The following is a 19,936-nucleotide window of genomic DNA, read 5'->3' on the forward strand; positions in this document are numbered from 1 at the left end:
GAGAGAGTTTGCTGCACTGAAAGTAAAGGGGCTGAATAATTTTGCACGCTCAATTTTTCAGTTTTTGATTTGTTAAAAAAGTTTGAAATATCCAATAAATGTCGTTCCACTTCATGATTGTGTCCCACTTGATTCTTCACAAAAAAATACAGTTTTATATCTTTATGTTTGAAGCCTGAAATGTGGCAAAAGGTCGCAAAGTTCAAGGGGGCCGAATACTTTCGCAAGGCACTGTATACTGTTTTTTTTGTATTGTTTTTTATCCCAGGCCCCCGGCCTTTTGGTAGGCCGTCATTGTAAATAATAATTTGTTCATAACTGACTTGTCTAGTTAAATAAAGGTTAAATAAAGGTTAAATAAAAAATATATTTAAAAAATTGCTGCCAAAGGTGCTTCAACAAAGTACTGAGTAAAGGGTCTGAATTCATTTTTTTTTGTATTTTAAAAAAATAAATATGCAACCATTTCTAAAAACCAGTTTTTGCTTTGTCATTATGGGGTATTGTGTGTAGATTGATGACAGAAAGAATATGGCTGTAACGTAACAAAATGTGGAAAAAGTGAAGGGGTCTGAATACTTTCCGAAGGCACTGTATGACTCAACCTTTGGAAATCCATGTGATCCAATGGAAATGCCATTAACTGTTGAACAAGTTTTCGTGTAAATCCCTGATTATATCATTGTGTTCCGGGTATGTGCCCCCTTGTGTATAATACAAATGTATTATTCCACATGTGTGGATCTTGATTTAAATCCTGTTGAATAATAAAACGTTTGGTGTATATCTCCACAATTTCAGTACAAAGTACTGTAAAGAATAGCATAGAACACACCAATACACAGCATATGTTAGGATTTCTCCTGTCCTGACCATTTGTATCCCAATTCTCAGGCTGGACATAGGAACAGACATAACCGTGAATTAATCAAGGGGGAGGTAATGGCCTCTGAACAATATGATTGATTGCATTAGACAAAAATCTGTCCAACCCTGCCTTTCCACTAATCCCATTTTAGAGTGAACAGATTTCTAAACAATGGATTCTTTGTCGTTTTCCTCTGTCTATGTATCGGAGGGGCAGACAAATTGTGGGTCACACACAACCAGCTGACTGACTGAATGCTTTGACTGCTGACTTATGAGGTACCATCTGACCATCCATGGGTGGGCCATTGGGGCCTGACCTCTGACCTGACCTGGCTCCTTATCTCTGGCTAGAGGGCCCTCTCCCAATGGCTCTATGGCCTCATCCATTAAGAAGAGGAGTTCTGGGAGAGGACAGACACAGCCCTTTACTCCATTCTTGGTCTGCATCCCAAATGGAACTATTTCCTATATAGTGCACTACTTTGGTTAGGGCCTATAGGGCTCTGGTCAAAAGTAGTGCTCTATAGGGAATATGGTGCAATTTGGGACGCTTCCTGGGTCATCTCCTGTAAAGGTATTAAACTAACAGTATGACATTTCACAACCTCTTGCAGATCAACCCAGGTTTGCAGTATGTGACCTGTGCTGTTGATGGACAAAACATTTACAGAATGAAACTTTACCTTTGGCATATCAAACAAGCAGGCACATAAACGCAAGATGGTGTCTGGTCCTTTTACTCCAGAGTCCCAGAGGCTTTTGACATACATTAGATGAGACAGAGGCATGACCCTGTCTGCTTCAGCATGAGTAATCTGACTGGGACTCAGTGGACAGGTCAAGGTCTTTCTGTATGTTAACCACAGTCTTCCCGGTCACCGCAGAGCTAGGTGATGTTAATGGGTGGTGACAGTATCAGGGGCCATAGTGCAGGGAGAAACCATCGTCCTCCTGCATACCCTTAGATGATGATGATGCTTTGGCTTGGAATGTGCACTGTCATGTCTGTTATGTCGTGTCAGCAGACTGACTGCTCCTTGTAGATGGGTGAACAAGTCGGTATAAAAGAAATAGTGCCCGCACACTCATGAGCTCCACCACGTACCTCAGCCTGGTCTCATAGACTAAACGCAACATAGTAAATCCGGGACACTCAAATTAGTATGATATGTTTCATTTGGTATGGTTACATGAGAACGATGTTTACTTAACAAAAAACAAAAGTAGGGTGGTTGGTCGTGGTGGATGGGTGGGTGTATAACACGAACTTCTAGCAACCCAAAGTTTGAGAGTTTCAATCTCGTCATGGATAAATGTAGTATTTTAGCTAATTAGCAACTTTGCAACTACTTAGCCTGTTAGCTAACCCTTCCCCTAACCCTAAACTTAACCCTTCTCCTAAGCCTAAGCCTAACCTTAACCCTTTAACCTGTTGAGTGTAGGGGGCAGTATTTTGATGTTTGGATGAAAAACGTACCCAAATGAAACTATTTCTCAGGCCCAGAAGCTAGAATATGCATATAATTGTCATATTAGGATAGAAAACCCTCTAAAGTTTCCAAAACTGTCAAAATATTGTCTGTGAGTATAACAGAACTGGTATTGCAGGCGAAAACCTGAGGAAAATCCAACTAGGAAGTGCCTCTTATTTTGAAACCTCCCTGTTCCATTGCATGCCTTCCCTCCATTTAAAGGGATATCAACCAGCCTTTTATTTAGAAAAATGAGCGAGAACGATAACATCGCGTCAGTGGATCGCTGGGTGTCAGCAGAGTTTTGCATGCGCCAACAGTTTGGAGCAGACATTTTATCTCTCTCTCCTATTGAAAAAGCTACGGTATTATTGATTGTTTATTGTAAAAACAACATGAGGATTGATTATAAAAAACATTTGACATGTTTCTACGAACTTTACGGATACTATTTGGAATTTTCGTCTGCCCCGTCGTGACCTCTCGAGCCTGTGGATTACTGAACATAACGCGCCAAACAAATGGAGGTATTTTGGATATAAAAATAATCTTTATGGAACAAAAGAAACATTTATTGTGTAACTGGGAGTCTCGTGAGAGCAAACATCCAAAGATCATCAAAGGTAAGCGATTACTTGTATTGCTTTTCTGACTTTCGTGACCAATCTACTTTGCTGCTAGCTGTTTGTAATGTTTTGTCTGCTGAGAGAGATGTCCTTACATAAACGCTTGGTTTGCTTTCGCCGTAAAGCTTTTTTGAAATCTGACACGCCAGGTGGATTAACAACAAGCTAAGCTGTGTTTTGCTATATTGCACTTGTGATTTCATGAAAAATAAATATTTTTAGTAATTTAATTTTAATTTGGCGCTCTGCAATTCAGCGGATGTTGACGAAAATGATCCCGCTAACGGGATGGGTGCACCAAGAAGTGAACCTAACTCCTAAACTTAACCTTAACCCTAACCTTAACCCTAACCCAAATCAAATCAAATCAAATTTTATTTGTCACGTACATTTTATTTGTCACAACACACATATGGTTAGCAGATGTTAATGCGAGTGTAGCGAAATGCTTGTGCTTCTAGTTCCGACAATGCAGTAATAACCAACAAGTAATCTAACTAACAATTCCAAAACTACTGTCTTATACACAGTGTAAGGGGATAAAGAATATGTACATAAAGATATATGGATGAGTGATGGTACAGAGCAGCATAGGCAAGATACAGTAGATGGTATCGAGTACAGTATATACATATGAGATGAGTATGTAAACAAAGTGGCATAGTTAAAGTGGCTAGTGATACATGTCATAAAGATGCAGTAGATGATATAGAGTACAGTATATACGTATACATATGAGATGAATAATGTAGGGTACAGTGCCTTGCGAAAGTATTCGGCCCCCTTGAACTTTGCGACCTTTTGCCACATTTCAGGCTTCAAACATAAAGATATAAAATTGTATTTTTTTGTGAAGAATCAACAACAAGTGGGACACAATCATGAAGTGGAACGACATTTATTGGATATTTCAAACTTTTTTAACAAATCAAAAACTGAAAAATTTGGCGTGCAAAATTATTCAGCCCCCTTAAGTTAATACTTTGTAGCGCCACCTTTTGCTGCGATTACAGCCGTAAGTCGCTTGGGGTATGTCTCATCTCATATGTATACGTATATACTGTACTCTATATCATCTACTGCATCTTTATGACATGTATCACTAGCCACTTTAACTATGCCACTTTGTTTACATAATCATCTCATATGTATATACTGTACTCGATACCATACCAGATGATTGAGTTGGAGGCGTGCGTGGCCACGCAGTCGTGGGTGAACAGGGAGTACAGGAGAGGGCTCAGAACGCACCCTTGTGGGGCCCCAGTGTTGAGGGTCAGCGTGGTGGAGATGTTGTTGCCTACCCTCACCACCTGGGGGTGGCCCGTCAGGAAGTCCAGTACCCAGTTGCACAGGGCGGGGTCGAGACCCAGGGTCGAGCTTGGAGGGTACTATGGTGTTGAATGCCGAGCTGTAGTCGATGAACAGCATTCTCACATAGGTATTCCTCTTGTCCAGATGGGTTAGGGCAGTGTGCAGTGTGCAGTGTGGTTGAGATTGAGATTGCATCGTCTGTGGACCTATTTGGGCGGTAAGCAAATTGGAGTGGGTCTAGGGTGTCAGGTAGGGTGGAGGTGATATGGTCCTTGACTAGTCTCTCAAAGCACTTCATGATGACGGAAGTGAGTGCTACGGGGCGGTAGTCGTTTTGCTCAGTTACCTTAGCTTTCTTGGGAACAGGAACAATGGTGGCCCTCTTGAAGCATGTGGGAACAGCAGACTGGTAAAGGGATTGATTGAATATGTCCGTAAACACACCGGCCAGCTGGTCTGCGCATGCTCTGAGGGCGCGGCTGGGGATGCCGTCTGGGCCTGCAGCCTTGCGAGGGTTAACACGTTTAAAAGTTTTACTCACCTCGGCTGCAGTGAAGGAGAGACCGCATGTTTTCGTTGCAGGCCGTGTCAGTGGCACTGTATTGTCCTCAAAGCGGGCAAAAAAGTTATCTGTCTGCCTGGGAGCAAGACATCCTGGTCCGTGACTGGGCTGGTTTTCTTCTTGTAGTCCGTGATTGACTGTAGACCCCTAGCCTAGCTAACGTTAGCCAGCTAGCTAACGTTAGGCACCTAGCCACTTAGCTAGAAATTTGTAACGTATCATGTATTTTGCAAATTCATAACACAGTACGTTTGCAAATTTGTAACAAATTGTATGTTTTGCAAATATGTAACATATAATTCATAGCATATCCTTAGCCACTGGAAGTAGGGGTGCTGAGGGTGTTGCAGTACCCCCTGAAAAATCTTTATAAAAATATATATTAATAATAAATAAAAATGAAAATAAATATTTATTCACAAAATTAGTGCACTGGCCTTTAATAGTCCTGTACTAGCGAACCGATATGGCCGTCTGCAGTGCCCCCCTTGGTGACGAAAAAAATCGCCACACCCCCAAACTACTTCCTGCTGCTATGAACATATCATATGAAATGGGTGATAGACATCCACAACTGAATACATACGAAACATAACATATCACACTAAATGGAGTGTGTCAGATTTAAGTACAGAATAATGTTGAATGCTCTGAGACTAGATTCTGTACCTTTATAAATAAACAAACAGCATTTCGATCCTACAAGGATCTTGCTCAGTTCATTTTCCCGGAAGTTCACCAATTTTACCTGAAGTTCACCACACCCACATTTATAAACATAAGACAAGTAACGATTAGTGCAGTCTATACATAATTAAGTTGAAAGGGGCCGCACATTTAGAGGTAAAGGATGGAAACTGTTTTCCCTCAGTAGTGAGTTTCTGTCAGACGGATGGTTGTCAGGTCAGATTTGTCCCCCCCAGAAAAACGGACACCTTCCTTGACCATGTCCAAGAGGGCAGTTACAGGTGCACTGTCACGTCCTGACCTTAGTTCCTTTTTTATGTCTCTATTTTGATTTGGTCAGGGCGTGAGTTGGGGTGGGCATTCTATGTGTTTGGCCTGGTATGGTTCCCAATCAGAGGCAGCTGTCAATTGTTGTCTCTGATTGAGAACCATACTTAGGTAGCCTTTTCCCACCTGTAGGTTTTGGGGTAGGTTTCGGGTCGAGAGCCAGACCCTGTCCCCCGGTACAAACACGGGGGCCTCACTGCAGTGGCGGTCAGCACTCCTCTTCTGCCGTCCACTGGCTTGTTGGAGGGATTCCTGGACGGCCCTCAAGGTCTCCTTGGAGCGCTGCACCCACTCCTCCACCGCAGGAGCCTCGGTCTGACTCGGATGCCACGGTGTCAGGATCGGCTGGTACCCCAACACGCACTGAAATGGTGACATGTTGGTAGAGGAGTGGCTTAGTGAGTTCTGGGCCATTTCAGCCCAGGGGATGTATCTCGCCCACTCCCCTGGCCGGTCCTGGCAATACGATCGCAGAAACCTACCCACCTCCTGGTTCACTCTCCCCACCTGCCCATTACTCTCGGGGTGATAACCGGAGGTCAGGCTATCCGAGACCCCCAGACGCTCCATGAACGCCCTCCATACCCGGGACGTGAACTGGGGACCCCGATCAGAGATGATGTCCTCCGGCACCCCGCAGTGCCGGAAGACGTGGGTGAATAATACCTCCGCAGTCTGTAGGGCTGTAGGGAGACCGGGCAACGGGAGGAGACGGCAGGACTTAGAGAACCGATCCACAATCACCAAAACCGTAGTGTTCCCCTGAGACGGGGAGAGATCGGTCAGGAAATCTACGGATAGGTGAGACCATGGCCATTGTGGAACAGGGAGGGGTTGTAACTTCCCTCTAGGAAGGTGCCTAGGAGCCTTACTCTGGGTGCACACCGAACAGGAAAATACATAAACCCTAACGTCCCTAGCCAAGGTGGGCCACCAATACTTCTTCCGGAGGCCCCCCACTGTCCTCGACAACCCAGGGTGACCGGAGGAGGGTAGGGAGTGAGCCCACCGAATCAGTTGGTCCCGGACACCAAGCGGCACGTACTTCCGCCCAGCCGGACACTGAGGAGGCGCAGGCTCCGCCCTTAACGCCCGCTCTATGTCTGAGTCCACCTCCCATACCACTGGTGCCATCAGCCTCAAGGCAGGAAGGATGGGAGTAGGCTCGGTGGACCGATCCTCCGTGTCGTAAAGGTGGGACAGTGCGTCAGCCTTTACGTTCTGGGAGCTTGGTCTATATGACAGAGTAAACTGGAATCGGGTGAAGAACATGGCCCACCTTGCCTGACGTGGGTTCAGTCTCCTAGCTGCCCGAATATACTCCAGATTCTGGTGGTCGGTCCAGATGAGAAAGGGGTGCTTAGCCCCCTCAAGCCAGTGTCTCCACACTCTCAGAGCCCTGACCACCGCTAACAACTTCCGGTCCCCCACATCATAGTTACGCTCCGCTGGACTGAGCTTCCTCGAAAAGAAAGCGCAGGGGTGGAGTTTTGGTGGCATACCCGAGCGCTGTGATAGCACGGCACCCACCCCAGCCTCAGACGCGTCCACCTCCACTATGAATGCTAGAGAGGGGTCCGGGTGCGCCAACACGGGTGCATCCGTGAACAGCGCCTTCAACCTATTGAAGGCTCTGTCCTCCTCTGCTGACCACCGCAAACGCACCGGGCCCCCCTTCAGCAGTGAGGTAATGGGAGCCTGGCCAAAAACCCCGGATAAACCTCCAGTAGTAATTGGCAAACCCCAAAAACCGCTGCACCCCCTTTACCGTGGTCGGAGTTGGCCAATTACGCACAGCCTTAATGCGGTCACACTCCATCACCATCCCCTAGGTGGAAATGCGATAACCCAGGAAGGAGACGGCTCGTTTGGAGAACACACACTTCTCAGCCTTGACGTATAGGTCATGCTCCAGGAGTCTACCAAGCACCTTGGAATAGATCAGAATGTCATCGATATAAACAACCACGCCCTGCCCGTGCAGGTCCCTGAGAATCTCGTCTACAAAGGATTGAAAGACGGCTGGATCATTCTTTAACCCATACGTCATGACGAGGTACTCATAGTGGCCCGATGTGGTACTAAACACGGTTTTCCACTCGTCTCCATCCCAAATACGTACCAGACTATACGCGCTCTTGAGATCCAGTTTTGTGAAGAACTGTGCTCCGTGAAATGATTCCACCGCTGTAGCGATGAGAGGTAGTGGGTAACTAAACCCCACTGTGATGGCATTTAGACCTCTATAATCAATGCACGGATGCAGACCTCCCTCCTTTTTGTTCACAAAAAAGTAACTCGAGGAGACGGGTGAGATGGAGGGCCGAATGTACCCCTGTCCCAGAGACTCCGTGACATATGTCTCCATAGCCAACGTCTCCTCCTGGGAGAATGGGTCACGTGACTCTTGGGAAGCGCAGTGTTTACCTGGAGATCTATCGCACAATCCCCTGCCGGTCGATGAGGTGGTAATTTAGTCGCTGTCTTTTTACTGAAAGTGATTGCCAAATCGGCATATTCGGGGAGGATGCGCACCGGGGAACCCTGGTCTGGACTCTCCACCGACGTGGCACAGATGGAAACTCCCAGACACCTTCCAGAACACTCCTCTGACCACCCCTGGAGAACCCCCTGTCTCCACGAAATCTTAGGATTGTGCCGAGCCAGCCAGGGAATCCCCAGCACCACTGGAAACGCAGGCGAATCGATAATAAAGAGACTTATACGCTCCCTATGATTCCCCTGCGTCACCATGTCCAGTGGAACTGTGGCCTCCCTGACCAACCCTGTCCCTAATGGCCGGCTATCTAGGGAGTGCACGGGAAAGGGAGAATCTATCAGCACAAGCGGAACACCCAGCTTGATGGTTAGTCCGCGATCCATAAAGTTCCCAGCTGCACCTGAATCGACTAGCGCCTTATGCTGGGAAGAGGGGAAAAAAATCAAGGAAAAAAATCAAGACAAACATGTGACCAACAGGGGGTTCTGGGTGAGTTTGGTGCTGACTCACCTGGGGTGACCGAGAAGCGTTCCGCCTGCCATCTCGACTCCCAGATGAGCCCCCCCAGCACCGATCTGCCGTGTGTCCTCTCCGACCACAGCTGGTGCAGGGGGAGCCTCCTCCTCCGGTACCCCTCGGCACGGCTCCTCCCAACTCCATCGGAATGGGAGCGGGGGTGCTGGGTGGTGGAACGCACAGGACCCTCTCCAAACACCCGCGGGCAGCCAGCAGATTGTCCAGCCGGATAGACATGTCAATTAGTTAATCTTGGGAGAGAGCGGTGTGCCGACACGCTAGCTCCCTGCGGACGTCCTCCCGGAGACTACACCGGTAGTGGTCTATAAGGGCCCTTTCGTTCCACTCAGACCCAGGGGCCAAGGTCCGGAACTCCAGCGCGTAATCCTGGGCGCTCCTCTTCTCCTGCCTAAGGTGGAACAGTCGCTCTCCCGAGTAGTGAATTCCGAGTAGTGCTCCTTCGCTGAGTCTGGGCCATTCCAGACCACGTTTGCCCACTCCAGAGCACGACCCGTCAGGCAAGAGACGAGGACACTCACCCTCTCCGCTCCCGGGGGAGTCGGTCTCACGGTCGCCAGGTACAGTTCTAGTTGGAGTAAGAACCCCTGACACCCCGCCGCCGCTCCATCATAATCCCTCGGGAGCGCAAGACGGAGAGCGCTGGAGCCGGGGGATGGGGAGAGAGGAGAAGGGGAATCCTGAGCTGGGGAAGCCGAAGGTGGAGAGAGGAGACCACTTCTCTCCCATCGGTCCATTCTCTCCATCATTTGGTCCATGGTGGATCCGATCCGATGGAGGACGGTGGTGTGGTGGAGGACACGTTCCTCCATCGATGGGAGGGGGTTGGCAGCTGCTCCTGCTGACTCCATATTTACCAGGTGCGGTATTCTGTAATGCCCGGGGTGTAGTGGAGGAAGGAGTCAGACGCAGAAGACCGAGAGTTCAGAGTAGCGCTACGTCTTTATTCACCAACCAGGTGAAAACAGACACCACTCAAAACAAATGCCCCAAAACACAGGGGAACTAAACAGTCCCAAAAACAACTCACGTACACGAACAACCGTGACATACAGGCGTGTACAATGAGTACACATAAAACAATCCCGCACACCCAACAGGCTGGCCGGCTGGCTAATAAAGCCCAACTAATAAGCCTAATTAACAACAGGTGTAACTAATAAACAGACAAGGAGGGGGAGGAAAAGATCAGTGGAAGCTAGTAGGCCGGTGACGACGACCGCCGAGCGCCACCCGAACGGGAAGGGGAGCCACCTTCGATAGGAGTCGTGACACATTCGACAATCGGTCGAAAAACTTCAAAACCTTATTCCTTACAATTCATGTCAAAAAAAACTTCAAAACGTTATTCCTTACAATTCATGTAAAAAAACCTTCAAAACCTTATTCCTTACAATTCATGTAAAAAAACCTTCAAAACCTTATTCCTTACAATTCATGTTTTGACTGTATTTTTTTCCATCTTTGAATGTGTTTGTTATTCAATGCATTTCTATGGGCTATAGTAGTAAAGGCCAAATTCAATATTTTATCAAATATTGTTTTTTATTTTTGGCGGATACCTAAATGGGTCCAAAAAGTCCAAATCAAATATCTAAATGATTCATGGTTTGACCATCTTAAAACAATTCCATATGTAAATGTGCAGGCTCTATTTCTTTTACATCTACTTTGTTTGGCCCCACACCCCACTAAATGATGTGTATTTGATCACACTTGACTACTGAACAGTAACAAGTTGTAAGAGGTGCGTAACTGGCTGCAGGGAAGTCAGGCGCAGGAAAGCAGACATAGGTGACCACCGGAGCATTTTATTTAGGCAAAACAAACTGCACCCAGAAACAACAAAATACGGGTTAAAATAACCCGTCGCAAACCGGTTAGAAATGCACATACACTTTACAACAAACAATTCCACACACAGACATGGGGGGAACAGAGGGTTATATACACGTCACGTAATGAGGGCATGTAAACCAGGTGTGTGGGAAAACAAGACAAAACAAATGGAAAATGAAAGGTGAGGGCCTCCCGGGTGCAGCGCCAGCTGTGCCACCAGAGACTCTGGGTTCGCGCCCAGGCTCTGTCGTAACCGGCCGCGACCGGGAGGTCCGTGGGGCGACGCACAATTGGCCTAGCAGTGTCCGGGTTACCACGAAATTGGGGAGAAAAAGGGGTAAAATTAAAAATAAAAAATTAATAAAAAATGAAATCGGATCGGCGATGGCTAGAAGACCGGTGACGTCGACCGCCGAACGCTGCCCATATAAGGAGAGGTACCGACTTCGGCGGAAGTCGTGACACGAGAGCAATGTGTTGACTGTTGATGTGCTGTGAAGTGGAATGCTCTTTAAGCTCAATTTCAACAATTTCATTGTCCAGCGATGGTCTTGGGTTAACTATTCAACTACCGAGACATTTTTACTGTATGCGTCGGTTACATGGAAAACGTGTCATATTTCTATTAGAGAAGTGTGATTTTTGATGTCTAAAACTAGTGAAAATGTTTTGAGATATTTTTAGAGCATAGAATATTCATACTTTGCATTACTCAGCTCAGCTCTGATTAACAAACAGGTTTGCTTACACAAGCTATTTGTTTTAATTTTCATGTATTGTGGATGACTCGTGTGCATGGAGTGCCTGAATTTCTGCTTACCTGGTCTTATTGGCTCAGGCGGTATTTCATTGGACTTATGTTTTGGTTCTGTGAGTGTCTGTGTCTGTTTTTCATTATGTGTTTGGGGGGGGGGGGGGGGGGGGGGGGTGCATGCTGGCCTTTGGAAGCCTGCTTAATGCTGTTTCTGTGCTATTGATTCCAATGTCATCATTTGCAGTGGGAGACTGATCACACTGTGATCAGCGAGAGTGTTTTACACTCGAGGAAGATTTGTTTCTGAGCAGAGCATATGATAGCTCTAGCCATTAAGTTAAGAGATCCTTGTGTGTGCCGGTTAAGCATGCAGCAGCTGAACAGCTGGACATGGATTTGAGAAGGCGGAGGCAAGGATTGTGTGGTGCTCTGTGTAGGCTTCTTCAAATGAGATGAACAGCAGTGAAGGTATCTGCTCTATCCAATACATCCAATTTATAGTCAGGGCCACATGACTGAAATTATGGAGACAGATGAGAGTGGGTGAAAAAAACTCAATTCAACAGAAGTAAAAATGTGAACATTGTGGTTCAAGGCAGCAACACCCCTCAATGTGTAAGTAGATGAAGAGAGAGAGAAAGAAGGAGAGAGAGAAATAAATAAAGGAGAGAGAAAGAAATAGGGAGAGAGAAAGAGAGAGAGAGCAAGCGAGAGACTTTCAATAGGCTAGTATGATTCTCAAGCCAACTGCTGTAAACTGTAGAGATTCCATGTTAGAGAACTTAATCTTGTTTTCATGAGAACAGAATTAGAGGTAGAATGTTTTGGTGCATTGTTGTGACATTACATATTCGAAGCTAATCTGTCATCTTGTCAAGGTGACCATGCTCAGACCTGCCCCTGCCCCATATAATTCATTCAAGACACAAACGTACATACATAGCTCAAACTGTAGGATAAATGTACCATGATTCGTTTGACGTGTAGGGTGGCCTATATGGTTTATAATGTTTCATATATGGAAATCCACAGTCACTGCGCCCTTGGTTGCGCGTCTTTTATGCTGTGTCTCTTTAAATACAGTAGGCAGTGCTGTCGGCCTGTGTGGAGCGCAGAGCGCAGGTTACCGCTGTGGTGTGCACGACCCGCAGGGCTGTTTGACAGGCACTCTGGACACAGAGAGACAAGTCGCCTCACCGTGACACGCTGGCTGCATCATACCGACTTTGACCTAACAGCAGATTACGGGGTACGGAAATGATCGTCTCCTGCGTACCGTCATCAACATAATTGAGTTTGCTTCAAGGACCATATGCTATTCTGCCTTATTCTGTCCTTGTAAATAAGCTTGTGGCAGCATCCACAGAATGCTGTATTGAACTAGACAGAGATTGGTTTGTAACGGGATTGAGAATCGCAGTGACAGAGGACAGACGCACGGACGTTATGGTGAATACATAAATTAGAAACCCTATCGCAACATTTAGACTACCACTGGATCTATACTCTTCATTTTGTGAGGAGCCAAGATTGTGAATAAGAGCTGTATCAGACCGATTCTTATTTCAGAGTTGCGTCTTTCCATTAGGTTCAGACAAATATTTCCGTATATGCGGTAACGGATTGTATTCGACTCTCCCTTGGATTACTCTCTTATGACTCCTATTTGAGGTAGGTTATGCTCCTTATCACATTTTATTTATTTAAATGAAAGTTGTCAAACAATTATAATTTTTTGCCAGATATGAAATTGTAGGCTATTATGGGCGTTTTCTATAAGCAGATAAACATTTACATGTAAATGTATTGTACTCTATAACGTCTATCAGCAGATTTCTAATGTATCAAATCTGGTTCTATCAGCTGGTTTCTACAGTATAATATCTGAGAAATGTGCCCCCATCACAATTGTTGACTTTCAGACAGTGTAGTGTAATTTCAGCAAACCCCATGCAGTGATACAACTTGTTCACTACTCATCATTGGTCCTCTTCTCTCCCCTTGGATCTTTATGTATGCTGCAGTGGGCTCTGACATAAATGTAAGTAATACAAACATCAGAATGTAGCCTACAGCCTATAGCTTATTAAAAGTAGACCCTTATTTTTGCAGCCTGCTGAAGGTTGTGGTGAGAGACCTACTTGTTGTGTTTACTACATGTACTTACATGTATGTGTAACTGATAGATGCATGCACACACACACACACACACACACACACACACACACACACACACACGCACACACACACACACACACACACACACACACACACACACACTACATCTTAATGTACGTCAATTGTAAAGTCTTTTGTTTGCAATGTCTTTTCCGTTACGTGTCGGACCCCAGTATAACTAGCTGTCGCCATTGGCGTCAGCTGATGGGAAACTAAATAAAAATTGTAAAAAACAAATGATCACTGGTAGTTAATGGTGGAAAGAGTCATTATCACTGAGCTGACATGGAAAACATAACAGATGGGCCTACCATCACCGGACCAGGATGCCTGCTTTATTGATTTTAACAGACTCTAAACGCAAGAATAGTTTTATTTAATTCGTTTTCTTGCATATGTTCTACATATATTACAAAGAGGTCATAACAATAGTCCCAGAAAGAGGGTAAAACAATAGTCCCATTAGCAAGTTATTTGATTTTGGACTGGTATGTGATGCTATCTATCTGATTCACCTCAACCTCAAATAAGATCAATTTGTTTAATTTGTGACTGCCAGCACTGAACACAGTGTGGATCTCACAACAACACCTTGTGATACATGCAGGGTTTATTTGGATTATTTAAGTGCTAATGGAAATGTGAGAGCGCCCTAGTCTCCACCAGTAGCCAACTCATCCCAGCGTGTGCCATCATGCCGAGTCAGTGGCTCAGCTAGGCTGCATGTAATTATTCCCCTGCCTGTTATGGAGGGCTGGCTTTATGTAAATATCCTGGGGCCTTGAATCAACACATCGCCACTCTCACTTGACCCAAAGTGTGAAGTAGCTGGACTTTCTTTAGAGCCCTCATGCTAATGTTTAACTAGCATAATGATTTGCAGATCCACATCAGAGAGCAGAGGAGACCTGCCTGTCTCTCTGCCTTCCTGACTTTCTTCTTTCACTTCCTTCACCCTCTGTTGTTCTGTTACTAGAGCTAATGACATGCTTAGATATATGTTTGTAGATTTATTCTCCTTTGTGGCAGCTCAGTAATGGGGCAATTGACTGAAGTGATATTCAGTGGTATTTATCATGAAGCATCATCATCTGTCAGCAGGTGCTCTCCAGAAGCATATTTATTCAGTAAGGACTGGAGGTAAGCAAACATTCCCACATTTAATAGCTTTCTTGGGTCAGAATAACAGAATAGCAATATCTCAAGTCTGTAAAATGACAACAAGGCCTTGAAATGCCCAGTTATTAATGCTAGGACTGTTGCCATTGTACAGTAGCCTATGGGCAATTCCACGGTAACATACATGTATGACAAACAAAAACCATTGATTTGAAAGTTTAACAAACCATACAACTCTATGCACAAGGATACTCTATGCACAAGGAGACTCTATGCACAAGGAGACTCTATGCACAAGGAGACTCTATGCACAAGGATACTCTATGCACAAGGATACATTACTTGGGAAATGTAATTACAGTAAAATCCCCCTCAGGGTTTTATGTAACCACGTTTTCCAAACACTCTGCAGAAAGATAGGGGTGTCAGCTATGACATGGCACCTTGAGTTTGTTTATTGAACTACAGTAAGTGGGGTGAATTTACACCCGTTAACAAAATTACATTATGGGTCCCTGATCTGTACAACACAGAAATGCATAATTATGGATATGAATGTCATTCTCTGTTTCACAAGTTTGGACATCACAGCTGAGAATTGCAGGGCACAGTAGAATACAGCACAGCACAGTAGAATACAGCACAGCAATGCAGAGTAGAGTTTAGTACAGTGCAGTACAGTACAGTAAACTAGAGTATAGTTCAGTACAGAATACAGTACAATATACTGTACTATACTATACTTTTCTTTACTGTCCTTCATTGTACTGTGCTCTACTCAATATACTGTATTGCACTGTACTCTACTCAATGTACTGTATTGCACTGTACTCTACTCAATGTACTGTATTGTACTGTACTATCTAAACTTGGGAAACATATGTCTATGATAGGTTCAGATTTGGTCCATTCCAGTCCATCTGTGGACGTCAACATGAAGGCCAGAGTGGACTGACCAAATTTCAACGACTTTTCAACGTCTATGGACGTCCGGTGTTGGTCGTGTGACATTTTTTGTAAAATCACTATAACTAATTGGTAGGTCTATCTTTACATGTTGCCTCTGTGAACTTTCATTATCGTCGCTCATGACAAATGAGAATTTTTTGGAGGCAATATTTCTTAAACTTACAGAAGGTAAACAATATCTCCAAAACTAAATATAAGTGTTGGTATTAGTTGACAGGGGTGTTTACGTCAACATTATTGCCTTTTGATGTATTTCTGATACCCTTTAAGACTTTTTCTTGTTGATGTTTTTTAAGACCTCTTTTCCATCCATAAATCAAAGCCTTTACTTATGTATGTCTAATTTTTAAGATGGAAAATGGTTGAAAAATGTATCTATGCCTTCATTTCCCAAAAATATAGAGTCTTAGCTTTCATTTGACATTTGTTCCTCATGGGTCCTTTTCCATGGAAATACCCGTTGTCATCACGCTCTCGAGATAAAAGGGTATAAAACCCAGTACCCGCTATTAATGGCAGGTTGTATGTACACTGCTCAAAAAAAATAAAGGGAACACTAAAATAACACATCCTAGATCTGAATGAATGAAATATTCTTATTAAATACTTTTTTATTTACATAGTTGAATGTGCTGACAACAAAATCACACAAAAATGATCAATGGAAATCAAATTTGTCAACCCATGGAGGTCTGGATTTGGAGTCACACTCAAAATTAAAGTGGAAAACCACACTACAGGCTGATCCAACTTTGATGTAATGTCCTTAAAACAAGTCAAAATGAGGCGGGCGGGCGGGCCAGTCCATAGCATCAATGCCTACCTCTTGCAGGATCTGCTGACACACTCCAGCCACATGAGGTGGCTCTTGCATTAGGAGGAACCCAGGGCCAACCACACCAGCATATGGTCTCACAAGGGGTCTGAGGATCTCATCTCGGTACCTAATGGCAGTCAGGCTACCTCTGGCGAGCACATGGAGGGCTGTGCGGCCCCCCAAAGAAATGCCACCCCACACCATGACTGACCCACCACCAAACCGGTCATGCTGGAGGATGTTGCAGGCAGCAGAACGTTCTCCACGGCGTCTCCAGACTGTCACGTCTGTCACATGTGCTCAGTGTGAACCTGCTTTCATCTGTGAAGAGCACAGGGCGCCAGTGGCGAATTTTCCAATCTTGTTGTTCTCTGGCAAATGCCAAACATCCTGCACGGTGTTGGGCTGTAAGCACAACCCCCACCTGTGGACGTCGGGCCCTCATACCACCCTCATGGAGTCTGTTTCTGACCATTTGAGCAGGCACATGCACATTTGTGGCCTGCTGGAGGTCATTTTGCAGGGCTCTGGCAGTGCTCCTCCTGCTCCTCCTTGCACAAAGGCGGAGGTAGCGGTCCTGCTGCTGGGTTGTTGCCCTCCTACGGCCTCCTCCGCGTCTCCTGATGTACTGAGCTGTCTCCTGGTAGCGCCTCCATGCTCGTGACTACGCTGACAGACACAGCAAACCTTCTTGCCACAGCTCGCATTGATGTGCCATCCTGGATGAGCTGCACTAACTGAGCCACTTGTGTGGGTTGTAGAAAGCACCACCAGCATTCAAAAGTGACCAAAACATCAGCCAGGAAGCATAGGAACTGAGAAGTGGTCTGTGGTCCCCACCTGCAGAACCACTCCTTTATTGGGGGTGTCTTGCTAAATGCCTATAATTTCCACCTGTTGTCTATTCCATTTGCACAACAGCATGTGAAATTTATTGTCAATCAGTGTTGCTTCCTAAGTGGACAGTTTGATTTCACAAAAGTGTGATTGACTTGGAGTTACATTGTGTTGTTTAAGTGTTCCCTTTATTTTTTTGAGCAGTGTATTATATAAGTGTCAACACCTTCTACTTTTAAATCAGATGGATTAATTATAAGTCACACATTTTGAGAAATTACATTTTGATTTGATTTATTAGCATCCCCATTAGTCGACGCCAACGACGACAGCTAGTCTTACTGGGGTCCAACATATAACCAAAAATACATTACAAACAAAATACTTCACACTTTACGTACATTTAAAAAAACATCATTATCTTTACTGTAGCTGACAGACTAGGCTAGTGACATGAACGCTCAAGGGGGATTCAATTCTGAGTGAGGCTGTGCCAAGCAGCAACTGGATATCTAAATAATGTTCCTCTAGCCCCCTCACAGTTAGCTTGGAACAAGAGGCAGCCAGGTGCTCTCAATGACTGTTATTGGAATGTTAAATCTAACCATGGGGAAAACTGATGCATGGTACAGTATTTTGTAGTACTACCCATTCGTTCTTATCAAAACGATTGAATTCTCAGCATTCTCAGGAGAATACTGAGAATTCATTCATTCCAATTATACACCAGGGCAGCTGACACGTTCGTTGTGGGTGCTCATTCCTGTCAACCTTACAAGAATCTTTCAAAGAACACTTTTTCAAAATACAGTATGTAAATAAAGGTAACTGCCCAAAAAAAGGAACCACTTTAGTAAATTCCACACAGGTGTAGTCCCTGAGTTAATTACGCATCATGCTTTGGGTCATGTATAAAAACTCCCAGTTTCCCATTGTTTTGGCTACCATGGCTAGAAGAAGAGATCCCAGTGACTTTGAAAGAGGGCTCTCAAAGAATCATAGGGTGCTTAAAGGGTGTGTCTCAGTCACCAGATCTCAACCCAATTTAACACTTTTGGGAAATTCTGGAGCGGCACCTGAGACAGTTTTTTCCACCACCATCAACAAAACACCAAATTTCTCATGGAAGAATGGTGTCGCATTCCTCCAATAGAGTTCCAGACACTTGTAGAATCTATGCCAAGGTGCATTGAAGCTGTTCAGGTGGCTCGTGGTGCCCAACGCCCTATTAAGACACTTTATGTCAGTGTTTCCTTTATTTCGACAGTTACCTGTAGTATTTCAAAGGGGTTTATTGCTAGCAGGCTTAGCACCCAGCCCAATGGAGCACTTTAAAGCCTCTCAGATATGCAGCCCTCTGCAGAGCCATGACCAGAGCAGCACAGTGTCCAGAATCACAGTGATGAAGGCTTTGAATTTCTTCAGCATTTATGTTGCTTCCTTATCTATTTATCCTCTTGTTGACCTCTCAGCGACTCCTCATGGATTGGAACCAGTGGCTCTGGTCTGTGAAGTTAACCAGGGGAGCTGACTTGAAGGAGAACATCCATGTCTGAGCTTGTCATAGCATTGAAGCCCTCTGAACCCTGCTGCTTTATGGGGAGGCACTGTACTTTACTGTATGTATGTTTGATGATGTGCTCTCTCTATCGATATTTCATCATCATGAATGGATGCCAAGATTCTCATTAGAGTGTATACAGAAATAGCCTGGCTATAAAAAACTGAGAATCAGTGTTGAGTGCTTAAGCTCTGGCATGTGGACAATGGCTCCTCACTGTTCCCTGGGCTTCGTCAGTGCAGTGTCTCAGTGAAATTGTACATTAGACAGAGGGAGTTGATGGTTTTCTGTACTCATTGTCAAATGCTGTTTTGGAGCAGAAGAAGGCTGAATGTTTCAGACAAGGAATAATCATAGACAGACAGAACAGCAGATCTCTGACCTGTCAGTTATAAGGAGTTGAATCAGGGGTTGAAGTAAAGAACAGTGAATGATACACGCCCATCAGCTCAATGCAAACAGTATAAAGCCTCCAAATTCAGACAGGTTAATTAGGCATTGTCTCATCTATGACCTCTATAAACAGTGAGACACAGGACTTATATGTATATAGTGATGGCTCAGTCATATGTTTTTCTGAGGGAAATGACAGAAACATATACGTACACTTACAGCTCTGTGATTGTTTCTAGTATAAGTAAGTATGACTATATGTTTCATGTTCTCCTTTGTGGCACAGAGGAAAATGCTCTATTTTTCTGCTAATATTTCCTTAAAGGACAAGATGATTTTGGAGTGGGGATTATCTGCAAGACTCTTTGATCAGTTCCTGGGAAGGCCCAAGGAGGGTTGGCTTTGCTGTGTTCATATCTCAGACAGATTTTTTGCTCAGACCGGGATATTCTGTAACAGTGCGATTTTTCTGTAAATAATACTCAAGTAATAACTGCCTGAAAATGGTATATTAACATTGTGTGGAGAAAGGCCAGACTATGGGAAAGCCCTCAAATATGAGACTTAAGTATAAAGA

At 44.7% G+C, this 19,936-nt stretch overlaps 1 protein-coding gene across 4 annotated transcripts in view; it reads left to right on the forward strand.

Annotated features, from left to right (window-relative positions):
- Nucleotides 1-12,615: 12,615 nt before the first annotated feature.
- The window catches only part of LOC110536106 (WSC domain-containing protein 2), a 134,481-nt gene continuing 127,160 nt past the window's right edge, over nucleotides 12,616-19,936 (forward strand). The window contains exons 1-2 of one of the 4 annotated variants that reach the window (XM_036935965.1): nucleotides 12,616-13,156; nucleotides 13,510-13,526. The gene's annotated coding sequence lies outside the window, so the exon portion shown is untranslated. Of the gene's footprint in view, nucleotides 13,157-13,411; nucleotides 13,527-19,936 lie in introns of all 4 variants that reach the window. The other 3 variants (XM_036935964.1, XM_021621664.2, XM_021621665.2) reach the window with 3 other exon arrangements.

The sequence above is a fragment of the Oncorhynchus mykiss genome, chromosome 11 (assembly GCF_013265735.2).
Source record: "Oncorhynchus mykiss isolate Arlee chromosome 11, USDA_OmykA_1.1, whole genome shotgun sequence".
In the NCBI taxonomy this organism is placed as follows: Eukaryota; Metazoa; Chordata; class Actinopteri; order Salmoniformes; family Salmonidae; genus Oncorhynchus; species Oncorhynchus mykiss.